Raw genomic sequence first — 19,376 nt, forward strand, 5'->3', positions numbered from 1 at the left:
TTACTGATGACCCCCAGGATGCCAAGCCTCTTACAGATATTACTTCATTTAATTCTCACCACCCTGCAGAATGTATATGACTTTTCTTTTTTTCTTTCTTTCTTTCTTTTTTTTTTTTTTGTGGTGCTGGGGATTCAACCCAGGGTCTTGTGCATGCAAGACGAGCACTCTACCAACTGAGTGATATCCCCAGCCCATGTGTATGACTTTTCCTTATTTTACAGAGGAAAAAACTGCAGCTCCCAGAGGGCTTACTTTTCAAAAATCACAGGGCTGTCACCAAGCTTTCCACTTACGTCCCAGTGAAACGGAGCAACCTCCAGATAACAGGAGACAGATAGAGGGTAACAGGGCCCCAAGAGAGCAAGTGAGCTGCAAACCTCCCTCCTGCCCTCTTGGAACTGAGCAGAAGAGAGAAAGGCTGAGAGCAGAGTTCCTGAAAGCAACATGAGCGTCTTTTTTAATAAACACGCCGAAGCTTGACTCTCCAAAAACGCATGCTGTGCCTTTGAAGGCAGTTCCCTTGGAAAGCTATGTTCTCTCAGAGCTGTGATTGCTCAAAATATTTTCAGAACTGCTCTTTGGCAACGGTCTTCAGGCTCACAGCACATTCCTTTGAAAATCTTCAGTTGTGGCAAATCTTCCTTTTCATCCTCTGTGGCAGATTTGATTGTTGGGCAAGTTCCAGGAGTCATTTGAGATTTAGGTGAGTCATCAAACTGGGTCACCTTATTTGGGGTCCAGATGAGGTGTGACCCTTTGTAGAGAAGTGCCCAGTGTGGTGGAAAAGACGGGAGAGTCCCTGAGGTTCTGTTGAGATGAGCCCAGGAGCCCTGGAGCAAATGCAGTGCTGGAGTCCTTGCAGGGGAACGTGGGGGTGGGGGTGGGGAGTCCTCAAGCAAGATCTAAGGGTTCTTCATAGGCAGAGACACGATCAAACTCAATCAGGGCGTAAGTGAAAACACACACGGGCCCATAAAGTGGCCTGGGAAAGATGCCACGTTAATAAAAGGGAAAAATGCAGAGGAATGTGTGAGGAGGGAGCCGTTAAGAAAATGCAAGTGCCTATAAACTCTACTCTACAGCCCCCCAACTCCAGCCCCCAGTCATGGCTCCAACTTGTTGTTCATTAGCCCTAAAGAAATAGCCTATCTCTGTCTCTGCAGCAGAGATGGAGCTAGACATTTGGCTCATGTCTGACCTTGGCTCACCCTCAGGGTCCCTTGTCCAGCCACTTCTCTGCCACACGTCTCTGGATGGAACAGCCCTTGAGTGATGTTCCTCATTATGCAGTAGGTCTTACTAGTACTGTAGCCTTGGCAGGCCAGGATGCTAAGAGCAAGAAAGAGGTAGACAGTGGCTCTGGGTGCAGTGAGAAGCATGGTTTCTACTCTAGGGCACTTGGAAATACATTGTAATAGGAGTCATTTTCCCCTTCACATCCCCAAATTGCCCTTGGGGACCATCCAGTAAGTTGGCAGCAGGCCAAAACCTTATCGTATTTCTAGGCCCCAACCACACAGTAGCCAGAGGGTTAGCTCTTAGGTGGGACTTCCTGATAGTCAATAATCAGGAAGCACCCATGAGGGTTCAGGAGGAAGGAGTCCTGGCCTGTACACCAGAGGAGCTCCCAGTTTATGGAATAGGTTGTAAAGACACTAATTTGGGGTGGAGGGAGAGTAAGAGAAATACAAAGGTAAGTACATTGGCAAAAATTGTCAAGTGATAACTTAGTGTTTGGAAGTCTGGGGGAAAAGACAAATGAGAATGAAGACTAACTAGAATCTTCTGGTGTCACTCCCAAGAGTTTTGGGAGATGATAACTTTTATAGCAGAGATCTGAAGCCATGTTAAGGGCTGGAATTGCCAAGGAAATGGGGGAGGACATTTGAATTTAGGTGACACATCGGCCATGCTTGATAATGGAGGGGACAGCTGGGCTCAGGAGATAGGCAGAAGGATGCCCCTTGATGAAGTAGAGAGTGAACACTGTTATAAGTAGTTTGTACCAGAGGTTTAACCGTGGGCAAGATAGTTGCTAGCAGATTCCTGTTTGAGTCATTAAATACCAAGAAGGGTGACCTAGGAGTCCACAAAATCACTTTCCCAAAGGTTTCTTTCTTTCTTTCCTTTGGTACTAGGATTTGAACCCCGGGGGGTGCTTTATCACTTAGCCACATCCCCAACCCTTTTTATTTCTTAGTTTGAGACAGTCTCTTGCTAAGTTGCTTAGGGCCTGCTAAATAGCTGAGGTTGGCCTGGAACTTGTGATCCTCCCACCTCAGCCTCCAAGCTGTTGGGGTTACAGGTGTGTGCCACCACACCAGGCACTTTCCAATACATTTCTGAAAACTGGGCTGTACTCCCATCCTCATGCCTGGTTGGTATGTCTGGAAGCAGAGACCTGGAGCCCTTGGTCCTTGGGGTCCTTTCCTACTGGAGAAGTTTGACTCTTGGTTCTGAGATGATGGTGAAAGTCTTTCATCCCCCCATCCCCCACTGTCGGGGGGCGGGGGGGCTCTTGTCAGATGCAGAACTGGGCTGATTGTCTTTGTTTAGGAATCTTTACTGAGACCCAAGAAACAGGAAGCAGCTGAGATGCCTCCACTTAATACTGCAATCTGAATACCCCAGAAGGCTCAACAGGAGACCTGACAGGATCTGCATTGTGCAGGCAGACAGCTGGGAGCAGCTGCAGGGCCCCTGGGGTCTCCTTGAGTATTGAGGATTGTGACTAACCTTCAGCCCAGGCTCACAGACATCCTGAAGAGATCAGTGGAGTGCCAGCCTGTCTGGTGCAGTACTGGCTTGGGCAATAATCACTGGTCAATGAGAGTCAAGGGCAGAGGAATTTGGAAGCTCATAATCTTACCTAAAAGGAGTCACAATGACATTGGAGGGCTGGAAAAAAGAAGTCAGAAAGGAAGGGTTCTGCAGGGGAGGAGTTGGGGGACAGGTTCCTCCTCGCATATTTAGAGTAGCTAGCTAAATGCTCCCTGTTCCCACCCCAAGCTCCAGGTGACATTAACTAGGCAATAGGCCAAACCATTTCCAGTTGACTTGGGAAACTGTCCCTCCCCAAAAGGGGGTCACATCAAAGAATCACAGTTTTAAAGCTAGAAGAGATTCCAAAGATCAACCATATATCAGCTTCACATAGCGAGGCTTAGACAAGTGAGGTGACCAATTTGAAATCACATTAGTGACAGCAACAGAACTTAACCTGAGTCTCCAGATGGGAAGGCCAGTGGTCAATTCATTGCCAATCCACATGAAGCTGCTCAACCTAGAGACCGGCATCAGGACGAGGGGGTGGAGGGAACTAAGACCAAAAGAGCAGAAATTGGACCATGTAATGTGTACATTTCAGTATAAAATGATCAATGTACAAATGAGATGCAAAACTAAAGACAAATAGCATGACAGATTTGGGGAAGAGAGTTTCGGAGGAAAAGAGTATATATGGGTCTACCTATTAATAGAACTTGGTTTAGGTTCCTGTTCTACCACTTGCTTATTATGTCATTGGGAAAATCTCTCTGAGTCACCATTTATTCAACTATTAAATGGGACTAAAACATCATAGAATATTGTAAAAAAAAATAGCATATGTAAAAGTACCTTGCACACAAGCAAGGTAAATGTTAGCTGTTGTTATAATTATTGGGATTCATCAAGGGATTGGTTATTGAGTCTAGAGGCCAGAATATGTTTTAGTTGAGATTCTTCTAGGAAATCTAATAATTGACTAGAGTTTCTACTTCATCTTAAACATATTCAGATTTGGCAATAGCAGCTGAATTAAGCAGGACAAAAACCAAGTCCCAGCTACACAGTGAAGAACCTTCACGAAGAAGAGTCCAGTCTCTGGGTTTTGCCCAGAGTCTTGGCCTTCCCTGGGAAGAAGCCCCCATGAAAGAAGCCTCACAGCTCTCAACCTGAGCAGGATCCCTCAGAGCCTCTGAAGGAGGTGGGAGAATAGGGAGAAGAGGAGAAGAAAAGGGGACTGCCAGCCACAGCCACAAGGCCCAAATCCTTCAGCCCAAGCCACATGAATGTAAAGAGACAAAGGTACTTACTGATTCCTCTCTTGTAAGCTCAATGGCACTGCTCTCTTGACTTTTGGTACTAGGCTTGGGTGGGAAATTGTGATGTGGGCATTAATCTAGAGGGTACAGAATGGGGTACTTCGAAGGAGAAGAGTTTGGAGAAGGGCGAGTCCTGTTGTGATCTAGCTCAGAGCACAGATTTTCATAGGTAAAGCCCTGCTGTGCAGGCTGAGGTCATTCCTGGCTCGAGCTCCTCACTCCTTGCAGACGCCTGCAGGTCTGTTTTAATATCTGCAGCGACCACATTCCTAAGCAGGGTGGGTAAGAGACTTTCTGGACAAGACTGCTTTCCATCAGAAATTATTCCAATTCACCAGGGTCGGATATTTTAGAGCTGGATTTTTCTTTTTTCTTTCTTTTTTTTTTTTTTTTAAGGAGGAAAATAAAAATTCAGAGAGAATGACTAAATGTAGGAAGCAGAAACAGAGTTAGGTCCTAAAGGCTGAAAAAGAAAGGAGGGACCTGGGGTCCTATTGAAGAAGAGAATGGGACAAAGGATACAGGCAGGGGATGCTGAAAAGAAGCCCCATCTTTGGATCTAGCCCATCCAGGCCTTTCTTAGGTCCTGATGAGTCTGTCTGTTACCGTCATTCATTCATCCACTCAGACCACACTTGACTTCCATCTGTATGTCAAGTACTGTGTTAGGAATACAAAGAAGTTGCATTAGCTATCCATTTCTGAATAACAATTTATCATAACACACAGCATCTTAAAGTAACACCCATCTCATTGTTTCTGTGTTCAGGGATTTGAACACAACTTAGCTGGGTCCTCTGCCTTAGGTCTCTTACAAGGCGTAATCAAGTACTGGTCATGGCTGTGTCCCCTCTAAATGCTCACTTGGAGGAAGTACTTCCAGGGTCATGTGGTTATTGGTAAAATTCTGTCTCTGGAGGGTAGCTGAACTGAGAACCTTGTTTCCTAGCTTAGTGTGGACCAGAGGATGTACTCATCCCTTGACGCGTGGTTCTCTTCAATCAGTGAGCTAGCTTCATCAAGACATGCAAAATGAGAAGGTGAGCGAGAGCTGGCCTGCAGGACAGGAGTCACAATCTCATATAATCTGGCAATGGAAGTGACATCCCATGGCCTTTGTCACAGTCTATTGATTACAGCAAATTGCTGCTTCTGCCCACTTTGGAGGGGAAGGAATTACATAAAAGTGCAAATTCCAGGAGATAGGGACTATCAGGGGCTATGTTAGCTCCTGAAGCCCTCAGGTAACTCAGTCAGTGTATGACAGTTAAAATACAAGTAGTGAAACAGTAATAGGTGATGATGATGATAATGATGATGATGGAAAATGCCAAGTATTGAATGCTTATAGTGAAGAACTCTATGCATATGTATACATAGAAGCATATACACACACATATATATGCATTCAATCCTTATTAAGCAAGTATATTTTTATCCCCTACTTCAATGAGGAAACAGACTTTCAGAGAGATCATAGCAGTGCAAAACCTAGGAGTTTTGGAGTCCCAATTTGTCAGAAAATAAGACTTTGCTCTTACCTCTTTCATTACATGACTCTCAGATAAATGTCAATATAACATGGAAAGTATTGTGGTGACCCTTCTGTCTGGGGTCCTGGGAAAGGCTTCTCAGAGGCAGTGACTTGGGAGGGGCCTGATGTAACAACAAGCAGCAGGGCCCTAGAAGGAGTTTAGAGAGTGGAAGTGACACAATCCTTTGCTCTTCAGGAGCCCTTGAGGCTCAAGTGGGGAACCAGACCCAAGAAGAAATCTCGGGGCACTTGCTAGGAGCTGCAGCAAGTGCAAACTGAACAGCTGTTTGAAAGAGCTCAGAGGAGCCCTGGAAACCAGTGGCTGTTTAGATTAGTTTTCTAATTGGCTGAGTGTTAGCAAAGCCTCTTGTGTATACAATGGGAATAGTTAATCTTGTCTATTTGTGTATCCACTCATGTTCTGTCACTCCCTGGTCTTCTCAGCTGTCTGCCTCTTACTGTCGATTTTAGGTCAACGGAGGGTTTATGTCTGTGACTGTTCATAGTGCCCCCAGCATTGGTGGGCTGCAGGAGGAATGCATGTGGAGGAAAGGATTCAGATGCACCCCCATCCATGTCCCTTTGCCTTGCCATAACAATCCCCATTCATCCCAGGATGCCTGTCTTGCTGCAGGGCCCATCACCCCCCATAACCATCCCCATCATCATATCCCTCACATTTAAACAAAGTGACCTTACATCTGTCACCTTATAGTTATATGACAAACCTAGAAGTTGGGCTTTATTATTCCAAATGAGAAACCCAAAAGAGAGGCTAAGTAGCTTGCTCAGTGTCACTCACCAGCTAGTAAGAAGCAGAGCCAGGACTTGAACTTGGGTCCAGCACTTTTTTTTTTTTTTTTTAAAAACCTCCCCCGCCCCTTTTTTTTTTAAAGGGAGAGAGAGAACTTTTTAATATTTATTTTTTAGTTTTCAGTGGACACAACATCTTTATTTTATTTGTATGTGGTGCTGATGATCGAACCCAGCGCCCCACGCATGCCTGGCGAGTGCGCTAGCCGCTTGAGCCACATCCTCAGCCCCGGGTCCAGCACTTTTAATCTCCCACATTGTCTCTGTTGGTCTGGCTGTCCACCTCACACACCATGTTCATGATGCAAGTTCCTTGCTCAAGAAGCCATGTGTCAATCTAGCCACATGTTTTTACCTGTCTTTCAAGGCCCCTGCACTAGACCCATCTCAACTCTATGATGGGTTTTGGGTGAATGAAGCCAGGTTCCCTGACTCCCTGAGACATCCCAGTCTTGTTGGTTCCTTCTCTAATCAAACTGTAGACACCTTTAGATGAGAAGCTACAATGTAAAATTCTCCCATGGCACTCCAAACCCAAGTATAGAGAAAATATTTATGACTCAATTGTTAATGGAGAGAGAGAAAGAAATACAAGGCCGTAAGGATGTCTAAGAATAAGGAAGTCCTTTTTCAGATGCATTAAAGAGTCCTCTGACTAAGGAACCTCCTGCCTAAGTCATTATTCACTTGCCTTCCTGGGTCTCTCCCAGCTACCTCCTTCTTGGGGAACCTATTTTAGCCATCAGGTGACTGTTAACAATTTTCTTTCCCTTCATGACCTGAGTGTGGTCAAAAATGCCTCTTTATAATTGCTCTGGGCTCAGCCAGTCAGATCTGCACTTAAACTCATACTTTTGTGTGTTGAGGGGAAGAGCGCTGAGGAATTATTGTATGTGGTGACACTCATGACAGAGACCCAGAAGGGATAGCAAAACAAAATCCGCGATTCAATAACACATGATAAATTGGAATGATGTGACCATATTTGCATTTTGGAAATGTAATTCAGAGAATTATGAAGAGATGACTATACATAAGAGATCAGAAGAAGGTTAGAGAGGTGTTGTCTTCCCCAAGTCTCTACTGATCTTATATGTATGTATAGATTACTATCGATAAAGCACTTTCTATGTGACAGGCACTAAGTGCTCTGCAAAAATGGTCATGTTTAGTCTTCAAAACCCTTCTATAAAGTAGCATTCATATTAGCCCTGTTGGAAACTTATGTTCATAGTGAATAGTTCATTAAGTCCCAAATTTTCGATTCTGTGTAGGATAGTGGGACATACTGGGTTAAGTAGGTTATTCAAGATTACACACTAAAGAATAAGGGCTGGAGGTGCTGCCTTGCACTTACTTAGCATATGCAAGGCCCTGGGTTTCATCCCTGGTACTGTAGGGGAAAATAAAGAGTCAGGTCCCAGCTACCTCCTTCTTGGGGAACCTATTTTAGCCATCAGGTGACTGTTAACAATTTTCTTTCCCTTCATGACCTGAGTGTGGTCAAAAATGCCTCTTTATAATTGTCCTCAATCTCAATCTCAATCTTTATAATCTGTCCTCAATCTCTGAGTTAGATGGCCTCAAAGTTGGTTAGTTATTAACTAATTAATTAATTTAGGTTTGTTGCCAAGAGGAATTCTATGAAAATCCCTATTGCCCATCAGCCTAGGGCTTATGGAAAGAGGGAGCAGTGAGAAAAAAGTTTGAGGTCGCTCCTACTTTTTAAGGAGGGGACCTAGGATCTGGGCTCCTTTCCTGGAGCACAGCCCTCTGCTTTGCAACTTTGCAGAAAGTGAGCAGCTGGCAGGAGAGTTGCATTTTTTAGGCCCTAGGCTGCGCCTTCTTATCTCAGGGAGGCTTGATTTACTTTCCTCTATCTTATCACAGTCCAGGGCTCTGGTGATGGATTTCACCTTCGGCATTTGCAAGGGGAGGTTGCTTCTTGCCAAGGGCACTCCCCCAAAGACAGAATGAGAGGAGACAGCTCTGTGCTGGATCCACCCTTTGCTTCCTGCCTCCCCCAGCTCAGGTGGAGAGAGGAGGACCCTGCCCTTACTGGACTGGAGAGAAAAGAGATGGGATACTGCTGCTTAGCAAGAATATATAAAACTGCTTTTTCCCAGATTGGGCCCAGACCTGCCTTTATTTGAGATATCTCAGGGAAATAGGAGGAAAAAAATAATAGTATCCCTGTAGTGCTCTCCTCTTTATTATATGGCCATTCAAGTGCCTTTTCTAATTTAATCTTCAAAACAACTAAAGGGGCTGGGATTGTAGCTCAGCGGTACAGCGCTTGCCTAGCACACACAGGGCCCTGGGTTTGATCCTCAGCACCACATAAAAAATAAATAAATAAAACAAAGGTATTGTGTCTAACCACAACTAAAAAAAAAAAACTTAAAAAAAAAGGAAGCAACTTTTGTGCTCCCTTTTTACAGAGAAGGAAACTGAGGCCCAGTGGGTAAGATAACACAACAGTAAGAGATGGGTGTCCCACAGTGCTTTCTGAAGCTAATTCTGTGTATCTTTCATGACACATCATGGGAGAGAGAATTTTCTTTTTGGAGTGTACTTGATCCCCAGGGTTTCTCATTTTTCCTTTGTTAAAACAGAGCTTGGCTTATAGGAAAGTTGCCCATAATTTTACAATGGTGGAGTCATTGTTGGATCAGGGAACTGAGCCAACAAGTAGGGATGTCATGCTGAGTCCAGGTCTACGGACCTAGTTCATATTTATTTATTTATTTATTTGGCACTCGACATTGAGCCCAGGGAGGACTTCACCACTAAGCTACATCCCCAGCCCTTTTTATGTTTTATCTTGAGATGGGGTTTCATTAGCTGCCCAGGCTGGTCTTTTGGAATCCTCCTGCCTAAGCCTCCAGAATAACTGTTTATAGGTGTGCCACCATGCCCTTCCTAAGGGTCTAGTGTAAACAGACATGAGGAGGAAGACTACCCTCAGAAGGGAGAAGGTGGCAAGTCAGATGGCATCACAAGTCAGATGGCATCTCTGTGCCTGGAAAGAAATCAGTCATGAAACAGTCTCTCAACAAACAAGGACTGAAATCCTTCCACTTGTGTCATGTTGTGGGTGACACACAGTCACATGAGACCAGAGCTGAAGAAAAAGGCAGGCAAGTAGCATTTATTGAAGTCTCTGTGCCAGGCATGGAGCCAAGAAATTCACTTATTTTATTTGATTTTCTTAACCATCTTATGAAGTGGCTTCTACTCTCCTTATTTCAGAAGAAGCTACAGCTCAAAAAGATTAGACAATTTGCCTATGGTCTCATTGCTGGTAAGTTGTAGAACTATAATTCAAATCCAGATGGTCCAATCCTAGATCTGCTAGTAAACTCAAAACCTTTCTTTCACGTGTATTCTGGAGTGTGGAGAGATAGATTTCCCTTTAGAGCCCAGAACATCTTCATACAGACAGATGCTTACCTTGGTCATTTCCACTACCTGACCCACCCTGCATACATCCAGAAGATTTGGGGGTTGGGGGTGAAAATAGGCATGATTAGGAGGAAGAGTTCAGACTATTTGTCTGAACTCCAGAAATTTCCTTCTTGGCTGTGTTTAAATCTTTAAGCATGGGGTCTCTGCCTTATTCATCTTTGAGTTCAATGGTGCTTAATGCTTTGCCTGACAAATAGCAGGGCCTCAATAAATGTAAGCTATGAGCTTGAACTTAGAAGACCTTACAATTAAGATATGGAAATTCAAACTGTAGAAACTATGGTTGGCAGATTGGTCCAAAGCATACAGATTCATTGAACACGACGGCCTGAATAATAATGAAGAAAAGGGAAACTGGGCAATTTGTTGGAAGGCTTGGGGGTTATTTCAGAGGGTGCATCTTTCATGGGATCCAGGAGGTTCTATCCCAGCTCTGCAGTTCATCTGTCTGGGGCAAGCCCTTGCACTCTGTGAGCCCAAGTTCCTTGTTTGTTAAATTGAAGGATTGGAACTGTATTCTAAGACCTTTTTTTTTTTTAATATTTTTTCAGTAGTTGATGGACCTTTATTTTTATTTATTTATTTATTTATATGTGTTGCTGAGAAATGAACCCAGTGCCTCACATGTGCCAGGCAAGTGCTCTACCACTGAGCTACAATTCCAGCCCCTCTAAGACCTTTTTCAATGCAAACACACTGAATTTTAAATCATTACCCTCCTACCCTCCACCAACTGATTCCTGGGAGGAAGATAAAGAAGATTGTCCCTTGTTCTTTTAATTTAATTTTCCATAAACAAGTAAAAACTGTATACATTTATGGTATACAACATAATGCTTTGATACATGCATTCATTGTGGAGGGGCTACTTCAAGCTATTTAACAAACAAATTATCTCACACATATTTTATTGTTGTAATCTACCTACTCTGAGCAGTTTTACAATACACAATATGTTGTTTTTAACCATAGTCACCAAGATGTACTACAACTCTCTCAAACCCATTCCTTCTGACTAACTGAATTTTTGTGTCCTTTGACCAACATCTCCCTAATTCTCCCAGATCCTGGTCTCTGGTAACCTTTGTTATTCTCTGTTTCTATGAGTTTGACTTTTTTACACTCCACATATAAGAGAGATCATGAACATTGGTCTTTCTGCACCTGGCTTATTTCATTGAATGTAACGTCCTCCAGGTTCATCTAAGAAGTTTGTCTCTTAAAATAGAGGAGTTTTGCTTCAACCTGGATGTGTGAAGGTAGTCCTACCCAAAAGCCAGGGATGGGCTGGATGCTTTATGCAGATCTTTCCAAGCCTGGATGAGTGACTGATTTTAAAGTGGAGATGGCTTCCACTTCTAAACCGGAGTCTCCAGACAGTCAGACACAGCCTGCGGTCTACAGGGGCAGCTCCTCCCAGAGGAAGAACCAGAGAGTGAAACCACCACTCCTGTGGGCTGTTCTCAGTCCCCAGTGTGCTGGCCGACTCCCACCCAGGCTTAATTTGCACTGCTAATCTGTTATGTCTTTCTTGGTAATTTAGCACTTTCAGACAGTTATGGTTAGATTCTGTTTATTTTTCTAAACCTCACAAAAACCCCATAATACAGCAAGAGAGTGAGCAGGAGGAGGGGGAGTTTTTTCAAGAAATACAAACTCAAGATTCAAATGCTCTTCCCCATCTGCAGGACAGCTGTTGTGGCGACCCTTCCATACAGAAAGCTCCAGCGTTCCTTTTCAAGGCTCTCTTGCTGGCTTCCTTCCCACCACCATTCCTTTGAGAGAACGTGGCCTTGGGATCAAGGCATGAAGAACTGCCGACTACTTCCACCTAGGCCTTTCTATCTCTCTCCTCTCCTTCCTCACTATAGAATCAAGATGTAGGTCATTCCTTCCTCTTATCCAAGGTAAGAGCTAGGAAAGAGACTTCTCCCTTAGATATCTGATTAGGAGGAGCTTTGAGGTCCCAGGGGACCAAACCATAACCTAACTTTTGCCCAATTCTTTGGGCCTGGGGCCCCTGGAAGCCTTCTTATCTTCTTTTGCAGGAGGTTGCCATGTTTCTAATTGCTCAATTCTAGCTAGACTGGTAGAGGGTAATTGGTGTTGAAGAATGTTTGATGAATGCCTTAATGAATGAAAGGATGAGTGATAGCTTAGAGAACTGCCCAGAGCTTGAGCAAAACACAGACAGATCCAGCCATGGTGGTGCACACCTGTCATTCCAGCTACTCAAGAGACTGAGGCAGAAGGCTAGCCTTGGCAACTCAGTGAGACCTTGTCTCAAAATAAAAAGGGTTGGGAATGTAGCTCAGTGGTACAGTGCCCATGGGTTCAGTCCCTAGTTTTTTAGTGGGGAAGGAAGGAGGAGAAAAAGAAGAAGGAGGAGGAGGAGGAAGGGGAGGAGAAAGAGGAGAAGAGAAAAAGGAGGAGGGGAGGGAGAGGGGAGGGGGAGGAAGAAAGATACAGGAAGAACAGGAAGAGAAGGCTAACATCTTTTATCTCACCAAGTGTCCTCATGCCCTTGGGAAGAAAAAAGATGAATATAGAAGCGGAAGAATAAAGATAAATTAGATAGAGACATAAAGGACCTAGAACTAGATACATAATGTCAGAAAAATTAAAAAGTTATTCATCATCTAATCCAAACCTTTAATTTTTCTCCCCTAGGTCTAGCTTGGGACAATAAGCTAATGTCACTGAGATCTCTTGACTCTTTATTTTGTCCTTCACAAAATATTGGTCTTCCCTTCTCCATGTTTACCTCAGACTTACTCATTCCAGAAAAGTACCTCCCGCCTAATCTGGGGATACTTTTTATTGTTTTTTTAACACTAAAGAATTGATATGAACTTACCCGAAGCTCACTGTCCTGAGGTCATTTTGGCATTTTTCCTGTGGCCTCAAGGGTGCCCCTCACTTAAAGAGAAAGCCAGAGGAGGGTAACAGAGTTAGCCCCTGTCCCAGGCTGGCCCCAGTAGAGGTTTGGCTTGGGTTATGACCAGGGTATGCAAGTGCGGCCTCCTAGAAGTAAGGCCCAATGATCTGCAGCCTTGGGAATTTCTGAAGTCTTGAGCAAAGAACTTTTCCTATGATCATGAATTGAAATATGAATACACATTTTACCCTTTTATAACAACTTGGGTGTCCCTAACAGGACCCATCAATCCCAGGTCCCAGTCTAGGATTTTCTAACCAACTATGTAGTTAGAGGAAAATTTAATCCACATGTATCTGACTCACTGATCTCTAAAGCATTCTAAAGTTTGATTCTGGGAATTATTTGATATGTACTCTGCTTTTTTTTTTTTAATCAACTTTTTTTGGATGAGTGAGTTGGCCAAAACACAATAAACAGCAACCGTGAGAGAGAGGAGGAGGCTTCAAGTAGAGGCATGACCCACAGGATCTTCCCCTAGGCTAGCTGGGAGCAGCAAAATGGCATGGCAGGAAGCATCCCTCAAACTTGGAAACCTATCTTAGAGTAATAGTCTCCCAGCCATCTCTTCTGTTTGAGCTTCCCGGATGTTGAGCTCTCCTGAGGAAAATCACTAGGCAACACCACAGATTTATGGCATCTGATGTATGTTGCACAGTGATCCCATCATGTGGTTCCTACGGTTATCTGAGGCTATCAGGCCTTCCTTACTCTTCTGAAGGCCCCAAATCCTTTTTCTCAACAACTTCCCATTTTGAAGAGAAAAAGGATTCTATCAGGAAAGAATTTCCTCAGTTACGGTCACTCTCTACAAACCCATCAGATTCAACAACCCTCTCCCTCTTGAGGGCCAGTCCAGCTAGAGAGATGCCATGTTCCAGCTACAACATCTTCATCTTCTCTCGCTATCCACTTCTGCTCCGCGGCATTCCCCCAGGGGCCTCTGCCTCCTACCTTCTGTTCTTTCACAGGTGTCATTCCCAAGCTGGTGCCCCAGATAATTATTCTTCATGAAAATCTCAGTCTCAGAGACTGCTTCCTGGGGACTTGAACCAGAGGTACAAAAGATTTTCAGGCAAAGGGAATATATTACTGAAAGCCCACGTATTTCTATGTTCTTTGGGATCTTGTTGTGTTGTATCTTCTTTTCTCTGACGTCTTCAAGCTACAACTCTCCTTAGCATATATATACATATTCGGATCTTTCCCATAATAATAATAAAAAAAGTAAACCTTCCTTCCACTTGAAGTCCCTCTCTAGCTGTATCCCACACATCTTCCATTGTGGGCAAGCTTCTCAAAAGAGTAAACTGTATTCTCTTCCTTCATCTTGCATTTACTCCTCAGCCCATAGTGGTTTGGCATGCACTACCACATGGAAGTGCCGCTTTGTGAAGTCATCAGGGCCCACCTGCCGTCAATTCTCAGTCTTCTTCTTATTCCACTTGTCAATAGTATTTGATCCCATTGACTTATCCCTTGATCCTGATGTGTTTTACTACTTCAATCTGCATGATGTTGCCCTGTCTTGGATCTCTCTGCTAATCTCTTCTCCACCAGATCCATGTGTGTTGGTTAGCCAATGCGATCTTCTCACTTTACATGCTGCCTACTTTTGGATGTTATACTCTCATGCCCAAATCCCAGACCTACACTTCCAGCCAAGGTCTCTTTTCCAAACTTCACCTTAAGTTCTCTTAAGGAGATCAAAGCAGGATTCATGAGCAAGACTCCATCCACCTCTGAATCTACTCACGTTAGCCTATATACTTGTATACATTTTATACTTCTATGAAGATCTCAACATGGAGAAGGATGTCAACATTTCCGCAGAGCCTCTGTCTTCTCCTTAATACCCAGTCAGCCACGATATCTTTCCAGTTTCACCCTGGAAGTGTCCAACTTTCTCGCTTTTTCCCTTCGGGCTCTCACTTCTTGCTTTTGCTATGGTCCCCTGTTTCCCTTCAGCCAGTCTTGACCATTCCAATCCACACTACACATAGCAGCAAGAGTGATATTTTTATAATGCAAATCTTGTCCATCACTCACTCACTTAAAATTCTTCAGTGGCTTCTCATCACTCTCAGGATAAAACAGAAATTCTTCACATAGTATACAAAAGTCCTTTATGATTTGGTCCCATCTGTCACTCCAGCCTCAGTTCACCTCCCCTTTATGCTCAGACACTGCAAGTCATTGTTCTAATCCCAGGACATAGTAGGTATTTCATAGTTTTGTCTTGGCATTTTCCTTTCTCTCTTCCTTTGCTACTTTTTCCTGACTTGTCACCAGAAAAACTCCTATTCATTCTTCTAGGCTCAACCCCTGCCCTGTGTCCTTCTGGAGGCCTTCCTGGATTTCTCAAGACAAATTTGAGTGCTTTACTTCCCACTCCATCCACTGCATTTGTCACATCTGGCTCTACTATAGGCATAATCATAATGTACTATAATTATTCATTTGAAGGAGAAACCTTTGTCCACCCCCAGTCTCTAAACTCTTGGAGAGCAGTGTTCATATCTTTGTATCTTTGTATCTCTTACTAAAGTACAGGGCTAGAATAGATGTTCAATAAATGTTTAATTAGTATTAATTCCTAGCTTTTATTGCATGCTTTTAATAGGGCCAGGGCAAGCACTAAGCACTTTAACATCCATTATACCATTTAGTTCACACAATTACAATTACCCTATGAGGTAAGTGTCATTACTCCTATTTTAAAGATGAGAAAACTGAGACTCAGAGAGGATAGGTAACCCTTCTAAGTCAGTGAGATGAAAGAGCTGTGAACCATGTTCTTACCCATGATGAAAGTGTATTTCTATTTGCAGTTATTCACTCTGATAATGATTCAGCATAGGGGAATCTGGGTGGAGCCCCTGGGAGCTGCTTTCTACACGGTCTCTCCTACCCCAGTCCATTCAGTATCTCCACCATCCTCTCCCCTTTAACTCAGGTCTTGAAGCTTGCACTTGACAAAGTTTAGGCATTTCCAGTTCAGCCAGTCTTTGGTCCTGTACCAAAATATTTTCTTTTGATAGGGTCCCACAGTGGCTGCCCAGACCCTTCCTAGATCTGAGACATGGTCTCCTGTGAATTCTGCATGAACTGCTTGCTGACCATGCAGACCTGTAATCAACAAAACTCCATAATGCTTGGTTTCTCAGGCTTGGCCCACCAAATCTGGGGAGCAGGCAGAGTCTCCACCCTCAGCTCCAAGCAGGCTGCTTTCCTTGTTGACCCACTATTCTTAGTATGCGGGTCCCCTAATCCAGGACCCATCCAACCTCACTCTGAGTCTTCCTGCCCTGACTGCAGACACTATTGCCTGTTCACACTGACAGCAGATCAGGGGCTAGACAGCCAGAGAAAACAGAGAAGTGAGGGAAGACCTAGAGAAGGTCCACAGTGTCTACTGGGGAGGGACATGCTGAAACTGAGTCCAGGATCTCCTCAGGGTCCCCATATCTTCACATCTGTGCTTTAAGACACATGCCCATGTTCTTTGTATCTCTTACATAAAGTACAGGGCTTGGCCTAGAATAGATATTCAATTCATCCCAGGTGTGCTTTCTCATTATGAAAAAGTTACAATGTAAATAAAGTGAAATTTTCTTCACTAATAGGGTAAATACTTTTTATTCAGCTTTTATTGCTATATTAATGATCATCTGTACCTGACTACAAATACAGTCTGCCACCTTATCCAGGGATTCCATGTCCGCTGATTTGAACAACTTTGGATTAAAAATATTCAGAAAAAAAACCTACTACACTGAATGTAAGCAGACTTTTTTCTTGTCATTATTCCCTAAGCAATATGGTACAACTATCTACATAACATTTACATTGTATTAGGTATAATGAGTAATCTAGAGGTGATTTAAAGTATGTGGGAGAATGTGTATATGTAATAATAAGCAAATGTTATATTATTTTACATAAAGAACTTGAGCACCTTAGATTTTTGTATCTGTGGGAGCCTGGGAACTAATTCCTTGTAGTCAATAATGAGCAAGACTTGAATTTTAGAAATTATTAAAGACCAGATTAATCTGGAAAATAAACTATTTTAAATGAAAATGCGTGGATTTTTAAAATTATTTTTATCATAATGCACTTTCTTTTTCTTTTTCTTTTTTTTGCACTAAATGATTTCGTTTTTATTAATTAGCATCCCATATTAAAAAAGACAAATGAGGGAGAGTTCCCTGGATACACACGAAGGATACAGGTAGATGGGCTCAGGAAGCCTTCTGAGTACTGGGAGGCAACGCCCTCTAGGAGTGAGCCTTCACCCAGGGGTGCTCCAGGATCTGAGCCAGGGAAACCGGCTCTGAGGGCTGGTATCTAAGAAGCTTAGAGACCAAGTCCTGGGCCCCCACAAGCAGTGAGGGGGAAAACGTCACATCCACCTTGAGGATGCATCGCTGGGTGTCGCTCTGAGAGGTTCTCTCAAAGGGAGGCTTTCCCACCAGCAGCTCATAGCAGAGCACCCTGACGCACCACACGTCCACCTTCTTGTCATAGGTCCTGCCTTCCACTATTTCTCGGGACAAGTAGTCCAGAGTCCCACATGTAGTCTGTCTCCTGAGGGAGAGAGCATGCACAGACCAGCCAAAGTCTGCAGTCTTCACCTCACCCATCACCCCCAGCAGCAGTTTCTCTGGCTTAATGTTCCTGTGAATCACCTTCTTGTCGTGGCAGTATGTCAGGGCATCTGCCAGCTCCTCCATTATCGTTGCTGAAGCGTTGCTCATCTAAGGGGCCGCTTTTCTGCAGCAAGTTGTAGAGCTCACCCCTGGGAGCATACTCCAGAATCAGGTATACCCATCCTGGAAATAGCATCACGGAAATAGTTGTACAGGCATAGGGTGTTCTGGAGTTGTAGATGCGCCTGGATCTCGATTTCCCTGCGCAGCTGGTGCTCCAGTCCTGCCTTCTCAATCTGGGCCTTGAAGAGGACCTTCAGGGCCACAATGAAATGGTTCTTCTTCAGTCGAGCCAGGTAGACATTCCCAAATCTACCCTTACCAGAAGACGCCCGATTTCAAAGTCATTGATTGCGAAGCGCTCAGGGCTGGGGTTCCAGGTTGCATCTGGCCTGCTGCAGCTCCTGCGGGTCTGCCCAGTACGGGAGAGGACCGCCACCCCGGGTGGATGCTGATAAAGGTGAGGGCGAGCCAGGGCCCTCCTGAGCCCTTTGGAGATGGCGCCTAGGGTCCAGATGGTCATGAAGACGGGGCCGAGGAAACAAAAACAAAGGCCGGAGGTATTGTGGTGGGAAGTGTACTTAAAAAAAAAAAAAAAAAAAAAAAAAAATATATATATATATATATATATATATATATATATATATTTTAGTTGTAGATGGATACAATACCTCTGTTTTATTTATTTTTATGTGGTGCTGAGGATAGGACTCAGTGCTAGGCAAGAGCTCTACCGCTGAGCCACAACTCCAGCTCCTATAATGCACTTTCTCACATACCATCTTGTTTTGAATATGTGTATGTGTGTTTCTTTTCTTTTTTTTTTTTACTTACAATGAAGAGAGGCAGGTAGAGCTGGGACTTTAAATCATGCCAAGTCTATCAATCACTGTTGAAGGCAATAGTGTAGAGCTAGAGACTTCATATACCAACATTTTATTAATCTTTATAGCAACCACAAAAGATGGGAATTTTCCCCTTTTTAGAGTCAGAAGAAGTTAGGCAAAGTGCCAGTACCCTCTAGGTAATAACAGAGAAACAGATCTGAAACCAGATCTGATGCCAAAGCTTATGTGTTGCTCTGCTCAATGCCAGGCCTATTTGGTTGGGAACATCTCCAGTTGTATTGCTCTGTGCCCTGGGCTACAGCACCACCCTGCCTCAGTGGTCCTGCACCAGGATGGGCCTGGGATCAACCTCTGGTCCTTGCCTGGCCTACAGTGACTTTGCCTTTCGTGTTGGCTCTGTTTTAGCACAGGACCTAGGTTGCTGACATTCTTATCTGACTTGTTGATGGGAGGTAGATGGTGCTTAGTTGATGAGCTGGATGTCACAGGAAGCCACCCTTCCCAAAGAGGAGACAAGAGAGCCCCTGGGAAGTTCCAAGTTAAGGGCAAAGGCCAATAGGGTCTTTCTGAGAATGTCATTCCAGAACTAAGCAGATTTCACTACCTAATTGCCATCTCTTGAGAATCTGCCATCTGGATGGTACTTGTCTATGTAATGAACTAATAAAAATAATCCAAAGATCGGCAAGGAGAAGTAGAAAGATTTTTTTTGTCAAGAGTTGTGATCTTGGTTCTCTAAAATTGGTTCTTGAGATTTGGGGCAAGTTAACTTCTCTCCTGGGGATTCTAAGGTCAAATAGTTACCGAATCATCTTGAAGGTGCCCTTATTTCTGTAATGTTCCAAGTGTCTAGAGTCTCATTTTGGTGGTCCCTCAGGGTGAGTGGTTCTTAGAAAAGACCTGCCCTCCTGCAGGGGCTTGTGGGTTGTTAGAACAAGCCTTGGGACTAGGGTCTGGCTATCTGTACTTGAGGGC

General features: G+C 43.9%; 1 long non-coding RNA gene and 1 pseudogene across 1 annotated transcript; one reads left to right on the forward strand and one right to left on the reverse strand.

Moving 5' to 3' along the window:
- Positions 1 to 3,985: 3,985 nt before the first annotated feature.
- LOC143391029 (uncharacterized) lies at positions 3,986 to 16,874 on the forward strand. Its single transcript, XR_013090265.1, has 3 exons — positions 3,986 to 4,071; positions 11,592 to 11,810; positions 16,488 to 16,874. It is a non-coding gene; the product is annotated as an uncharacterized LOC143391029 (long non-coding RNA).
- Positions 16,875 to 17,023: 149 nt separating this feature from the next.
- LOC143391030 (aurora kinase C pseudogene) lies at positions 17,024 to 17,773 on the reverse strand (annotated as a pseudogene).
- Between the last annotated feature and the right edge of the window lie 1,603 nt (positions 17,774 to 19,376).

This window comes from Callospermophilus lateralis, chromosome 2, assembly GCF_048772815.1.
Source record: "Callospermophilus lateralis isolate mCalLat2 chromosome 2, mCalLat2.hap1, whole genome shotgun sequence".
NCBI classification, from domain to species: Eukaryota; Metazoa; Chordata; class Mammalia; order Rodentia; family Sciuridae; genus Callospermophilus; species Callospermophilus lateralis.